Source organism: Orycteropus afer, unplaced genomic scaffold (assembly GCF_000298275.1).
Source record: "Orycteropus afer afer isolate SDZICR_OR568_19922 unplaced genomic scaffold, OryAfe1.0 scaffold00080, whole genome shotgun sequence".
Lineage (NCBI taxonomy): Eukaryota > Metazoa > Chordata > Mammalia > Tubulidentata > Orycteropodidae > Orycteropus > Orycteropus afer.
In genome coordinates this window covers 9,889,559-9,897,479 of record NW_006921667.1, presented here as the reverse complement: position 1 = coordinate 9,897,479, position 7,921 = coordinate 9,889,559, and positions in this window count along the sequence as shown.

Sequence of the window (7,921 nt, the reverse complement as noted above, 5' to 3'; positions counted from 1 at the left end):
TGCACCATGTGCACCCCACTGTGTTTGAAACACCAGTGGCACAGCCTCAGGGCTCACAGCAACACATCACCACAGTCAGACAAACTGACAGACAAGTTTGTCTCCCTTAGCTGTTGTAGATCTCTCCAACCACCCTTACCTGGATCCCTGTGGCTGACTCCTTGATCTGTTCTGGTCCCCTTTTGTCCTTTCCCTGCTTTTCCTGCCTTGCCGCTTGTTGGATGTGGCAAGGAGGACATTATGCTTGGTAAAGTAGTTGTTGTTGTTATGTGCCATCGAGTTGGACCTGACTCATAGCGACCCCTCCTTGGGTTTCTGAGGCAGTATCACTACGGAGGTAGATTGCCCCATCTTCCTTTCAAGGAGTGGCTGGTGAGTTTGAACCGCCAGCCTTCTGGTTAGCAGTCAAATGCCTTAGGCACTATGCTAAAGTAGAGGGTCAGCAAAAAAGAGGAAGACCTTCAACAAAATGGATTGATACAGTGGCTGCAGCAATGGACTCAAACATAGCAATGATCTTGAGGATAGCACAATACCAAGCAGTGTTTCATTCTGTTGTGCATAGAGTCATTATGAGTTGGAACTGACTTGATTGCACCTAACAATAACACAACAAACCAAACTGCCCTTAAAAAAAAAAAAAAAACTTATTGAGACTTCTAGCAAGAGGGCAGAGTAAGAAAACAAAAACAAACCACCAGACCCTATACAACAAAGAAATGAGAAATCAAATGAAACAAATACAAATGATAATCCTGGAACCCTGAGTTTTAAAGGAAGGGATAAAGAAGTGCATCAAATACCAACTAGAAGAACCTGAATGAAAATAACAAACAAGGAGTCAAATGGAACTGTGAACTGTCAGCTGGTCTGACAGTACAGCCATTTTGAATTTTTGCAAGTAGTGTTCTGATCAGCGCTTCTTGTTGTTGTTGTTATATGCCATTGAGTCAGACCTGACTCATAGAGACCCCTCCTTGGGTTTCGGAGGCAGTATCACTATGGAAGTAGATTACCCAACCTTCCTTCCGAGGAGTAGCTAGTCAGGGTAGGGAACTGATAATCAGCTCTGCTTGCCAAGGACTTCACAGGCACCCATAATAGTAGCTGGCAACCAAAAAAGGTGCAGTATTCCCCTTATTCCCCACATCCATCTGGTGACCAGAGGTGCAGGCATCTCTAATCACCTACCCACCTTCTCAACCAGCAGGAATTCCATCCCAGACCAGGTGCCCTGTTCCCAGCTGCCCTCTGGACAGGTAGTAGCTAATTCCAAGACAAACTTCCTCCTCTGTATTGGACAATGTTTCCAGACTACTCATAAAATTGTGCAGTAATGCATCAGACGGTGTTACTCTGCTATTCGTATTTTATCTTGCTTCTCTTTGTGAACTGGGATTGTCAATTGTCTCCAAGACATTGTGATGTTATTGTATTTGTATTTAATTGGTGATTGTATGTTGGTGTGTTTCACCCTGCTCCCAGCCTCCTTTTGGGATGGCAGGAACTTCCTCCAGGTCCAAGTGCCCTGCCCCCAGACTCTTTCTGGGCCAGCAGGAACTCCTGGGATCAGGTGCCCTGTCCCAGTTGCCTTTTGAGTTGGAAGGAACTCCTTCCAGAACCAAGAGCCCTGCCCCCCACCTGCTTGGCCAGCAAGAATCCTACATGGGGGACCTGCCCTCAGTTTTCTTCTTTCCTCTTCTTTATTTCATTTACTTTTTTATTTCCTTTCTCTTCCCTGGTTTTTGTTTATTTTCCCTTTCCTTGTTCTGTTTTTTCTTTCTTTTCCTCTTTCACTTTCCCATTTTATTTTTCTTTTTGCATTTTTCTTTACTATTCTCTTTCTTTTACACTCTAGTCTTTTTCCCCTACCCCCTGTTTCTGTTTTTCTATTTTTCTCTTTGTTCTTCCCTTGCTTTTTTCTCTTTTTTTTTTTCATTTTTTTAAAAAATCTTTTTATGGCTGTTTTTGTTTGTCTTCTTGTTTTCATTCTCTTTTTTTCTTTTATTTATTATTTTCTTTTTTGGTGTGCTATTTGTATTTTTGTTCTTTTGTCTTTATTTTGTTGCTGTTGTTTTGTTTCATTATTTTGGTCTCACCTGGTGGGAGTCAGCATCTGTGCTCACACAAGCCAACAACACATGCACCTCCTGAAGCCCCACCTACTGGGTGAGGCCACCACCTACTTCTGCACCAACCAATGAACAGTAGATGGCAGCCAACACCAGCCCAACCCACCCTCAACTGCTCCACATGAACAGCAAAAAGGAACTTGTGCACATATTCTCATCCTCTATTACACCCACCAGCAGACAAGTGGTGAATGCCTAAGTGCTAAAAACTAGCAAAAAGAGTAGCACAACAGTTCCACTCACTCAGATACATCAATAAAAAATAGAGCAAAAAACAAACAAACAAACAAAGAAAAAAAAAAACCTGGTGGAACACACCAACATACAATCACCAATTAAATACAAATACAATAACATCACTATGTCTTGGAGACAACTGACAATCTCAGTTCACAAAAAGAAGCAAGATAAAATATTATAAACAAGGGACAAAAATACAGAGCCAGAAAACCTCCTTGAGGAAGAAATGGCATTGGAACTATGTGATAAGAACTTCAAAATAATTATATTTAGGTACCTTCAATAGATCAAGAGACAGATCAAGGAAAACACTGACAAAATTGAGGAAAACACAGGCAAAACTCTAGAAGAATTCAGGAAAACAATACAAGAACAAATTGACAAAATAAACAAAAAATTAGAAACTTTACAAAAACACCAAATAGAAATTCAAAAGATTAATACTAAGATTTCAGAAATAGACAACACATTAACAGGGCAAAGAAATAGAATTGAATCAATGGAAGACAGAATTAGCAAGATTATAGACAAACCTGTCAATACTACTTGATAAAAGAACAATCAGATAAAAATGAAGAAAGTCTAAGATTTATGTGGGCCATCATCAAAAGGAATAATGTATGTGTGATTGGAATTCCAGAACAGGAAGAGACAAAAAAAATAAAAAAACAGACAATTGTCAAAGATTTGTTGGAAGAGTACTTCCCTAATATGATGAAAGATGAGAAGGTAGTCAGTCATTAAGAAGTTCAAAGAAACCCAAACAGGATAGACCCCAAAATAATGTCAGCAACATATAGCATAATCAAACTTTCCAAAATTAAAGACAAATAAAAAATCCTGAGAGTAGCATGGAAAAAATGAAAAGTTACCTACATAGGACAACTAGTAAGATTGAGCTCTGATTTCTCAGAAACCATGCTGATGAGAAAGCAATGGGATGGCATATATAAAATCCTAAAAGAAAAACATTGGCAAAACCAAAAATTACATATCCAGCAAAACTTTCCCTCAAATATGATAGTGAAATTAGGACAGCCCAAGATAAAAATAAATAAATAAAATTTGTAAAAAAAATAAGCCAACCTTACAAGAGATACTAAAGGAAATTCTTTGGCTAGAAAACAGCAGACAACAGCCTGAAATTAACACACATGGCAGCATCACCCAGAAACCAATCCAGATATAGAAGTATTCAAAGTAAAATAAACCACCAAGACTGAAAACAGGGAACCAGAGACATCAAGTTGCAAATGAAGACAAGTATAAAGCAAAAAGAGGGAATAAATAATAGTAGTTACAGAACTTCCAAGTGGAGATGAAGTCAAGAAGATTTCAAGATAGAACAAACTGTATTAAATCTGGTGAAAAAATAATAACTTTACAGGGTGACCTCAAAGAAAATTAATAAATTTTCTCACCAAAATAAAAGAGGAAAGTAATAAATTTTAGCGAATACTAAAACAATAGCAACAAAGTAAATGATAAGAAAATCCATAAACAAAATAAGGTCAGCACAGAAAATTATATGAAGCAAAGAAATCAACAGCACCACAAGAAAATCACATAACAAAATGACAGCAATAACTCCATCCAAAAACCAAAACCAAACACACTGTTGTTGAGTCAGATCCAACTCATTGCAACCCCTCCTTGGGTTTCTGAGGTGGTATCACTATGGAAGTAGATTGCCCAACCTTCCTTCCAAGGAGTGGCTGGTGGGTTTGAACCATCAGCCTTCTGGTTAGCAGTCTCATGCCTTAGGCATTATGACTTCAGAGCTCCTAATAATAATAACTCCATACTTGTTGATAATTACACTGAATGTAAATGGATTAAATGCACCAATCAAGAGACAGAGAGTTGCAGAATGGATGAGAAAACAGGACCCATCAATATGCTGTCTTACAAGAGATGCACCTTAGATCAAAGACAAAAATAGACTAAAAATAAAGTATTGGAAAATATCTATCAAGCAAATGGCAGTAAAAAAGTGGTATTATTAATTTCTGATACAACAAACATTAAGGCAAAAAACAGCATATGACACAAAGAAGACCATTACATAAGGAATATATAACCAACAAGAGGACATAAACCATAATTAATATCTATGCACCTAATGAAAGAGTCTGAAAATACACAAATCAAACTTTAACAGAATTGTAAAAAAAAGAAATAGACAACTCCACAATACTAGTAGGAGACTTTAATACACCACTTTCAATTAAGGGTAAAACTAGAAAGAAACTCAACAAAGACACAGAAGAACCAAACAGTACAAACAACTTGAACTTATAGACATGTACAAAACATTACACCCAACAACAGCATAATATACATTCTTTTCCAGCACACATGGAACATTCTCTACAATAGAGCAAATGTTAGACCATAATGTAAGCCTCAATAAATTTAAAAACATCAAAATACTGCAAAGCATCTTCTCAGATCATGAAGCTATAAAATCAGAAATCAACAATAGGAAAATCAAGAAGAAGAAAAAAAGAAGAAGAAAATACATGGAAGCTGAGTAACCCTGCTTAAACACTACTGTGTAACAAAAGAAATTTAAAAAAAGCAATTTTAAAAAGTCCTTGAATAAAAGGAGAATGAAAACACAATATACCAAAACCTTTGGAACACAGCAAAAGCTGTGCTCACAGGGCAATTTACAACAACAAATGCACACATTAAAAGAGAAGAAAGAACCAAAATCAATACCTTAACTCAACATTTCCAACAATTAGGACAGCAACAGTGAAATTAGCCTATAGTCAACTGAAGAAAAGAAACAATAAAGATTCATGAAGAAATAAATGAAAAAGAAAACAGGAACAATAGACTGAATCAATAAGACTAGAAGTTGGTTCTTTGAAAACATGAATAAAATTGACAAAGGAAAAGATGCAAATAACTTGAACAAGAAATGACATCCAAACCAAACCAAACTTACTGCCATTGAGTTGGTCCCGACTCATAGCGACCCCTTCTTGGGTTTCTGAGGTGGTCTCTCTACAGAAGTAGATTGCCCTGTCTTCCTTCTGAGGAGTGGCTGGAACCACCAGCCATTTGAACCACCAGCCTTCTGGTTAGCAGTCAAATGCCTTAGGCACTACACCACCAGAACTCCTAAGAAATGAAACAGATGATGTCAAAACATAACCAATTGAAATAAAAAGGAGAATAATAGGATATTATGAAGAACCGTACTCCAACAAATTTGAAAACCTAGAAGGAATGGACATATTTCTAGAAACACTTTACCAATCTAAACTTAAATAGACTGAGATAGAAATTTGAACAGACCCATAACAAAAGAAGAAATTAAACAGGTCCTTAAAAAAAACTACCAAAAAAAAAAGTCCCCAATCAGATGGCTTCACTGGTGAGTTCTACGAAACATTCAAAGAGCTAACACCAATAATACTTCAAACTATTCCATAATACAGAAAATGAAGGCATACTCCTGAATGGTTCATTTTATGAACCAAGCATAACCTTGATACTAAAGCAAGGCAAAGACAACAGCTAAAAATGAAAATTATAAACCAAAATCCCTCATGAACAAAGACAAAAAAATTTTCAACAAAATCCTAGCCCAATAGAATCCTAAAACATATCAAAAAAGGAATATATCATGACCAAGTGGGATTCATACCAGGTATGCAAGGATGGTTCAACATTACAATATCAATGTAATTCACCATATAAATAAAACAAGGAAAAAGAACTGCATGGTCTTATCAATAGACACAGAAAAGGCATTTGACAAAACCCAATACCCACTCCCGACCAAAACAAAACAAAATAAAACAAATACCCATTCCTGATAAAAACACTAAACAGAATAGGAATAGAGAGGAAACTCCTCAACATAATTAAGGGCATATTTACAAAACCAACAGCCAATATTATTCTCAATAGAGACAGAAAGCATTTCCCTTGTGAATAGGTACCAGACAAAGATACCCTCTATCACCACTCCTTTTATATTGTATTAGAATTCCTAGCCAGGGCAGTAAGGCAAGCAAGAGAAATAAAAGGCTTCCAAATTGGCAAAGAAAAAGTAAAACTATCTCTATTTGCAGATGATATACACAGAGAATATATAGAGAGATATACATAGAAAATCCCAAAGACTCAGCAAGAAAATTACTGGAACTAATCAAATATTTCAGCAAAATGTCAGGGTACAAGATCAACATATAAAAATCCATGACTCCTGGATTCAAAATGGAGTCTTGTCAGTAATCACCACGTTATTTCCCTCTAGCATCTTAGTGCTTGAAAAACTAGGTACAGCAGTTTGAATTAGGGATTTTGGTGCTCTGAACAGCTCACTGAATCAGAGTGCACCAAACACAGAAGAGCAGAATTAGAGGAAAGACACAGGGAAAGTATTCAAGGAAGATCTACCTGGTGGAAGATAGATGGGCAGCTGAGAGAGGCCATTGGAAACTTCCCTGGGGCAGTCACTGACTGGCAGGCAAGGGCAGCCACCTGAGATCTCCATGGGCCAATGAAGAAGACACCCTATATCAGCATACCAGTGACCACACCAACATTCCAATGAACACCCCAAGGATCTACCTTCAGCACCTAATTTTATCAGTAATTTGGGTCGGCTAGGTGCAAACGGATGCGTGCAGCGCCACTGAAACCCAAGCAGAGTGCTCACTGGTGCTCCAGGAGGGTGAGCTCACTAACCCCTCAGTGGGTCACTGAGTGGGCTTGGGTCAGCTAGAGAGGCATTGAGAGGCCTGTGCTTGTCTTTGTCACTGATATCAGGACCACATATTACTAGCAGGCACTCTCCCAACTCCAGCACAGCTGAAATCACTTGCATCTTTGGTGCCGCAGGTGGGCGGTATCACAGACAAACTTCCAAGCCATTTGCAGTCTGGGCAGATTGGGCCAGCACTGCGAGCAGACCAGGTGGAGAGAGAGGAATCTGCAGCTGAGTGTGGACCCGGGATTTTGCCTAGGATCAGCTTTTTGGCACCAAGGAGCCTAGGAAGCAGGGTCTTTGAGTGTGTCTGAGCCTGGTGGAAAGTGGCGACACCCTAACAACAGGGATCTTTCCTGAAATAGAGCCATGGGCTTGTAAATAATAGTACTACATCATCAGTAGCAGCCCCCTCAAAGCCCTAGAAACTGACCCTAGCAACATCAAGCTTTTCTTCTGCTCCCACCTTCTCTGCCAATAACTTCACTCATTCAATAGAATAAACCATATTCAGCCAATTACCATAAAACCTCTCGGTTTGAAATCTAAACCCTCTTCATGACAGAAACACATATCCACATTCCACACAGTGATTCCACCATCACAAAGAAAACTGCAGAGGGACCCACCATACCTGAATCAATAATAAAATAAAATACACCAGCTTCACCTTTTCAAAATATTAAACCATAAAACCAAGACAAAACAAATCAACATGTAACCAGCAGTTAAAGACAACCTCAAAATGTCTAGGAAACAACAGGCAACCTCAAATCAAACAAAAAAACAGGACAAGGCATTAGAAGCAAAACCACAAACA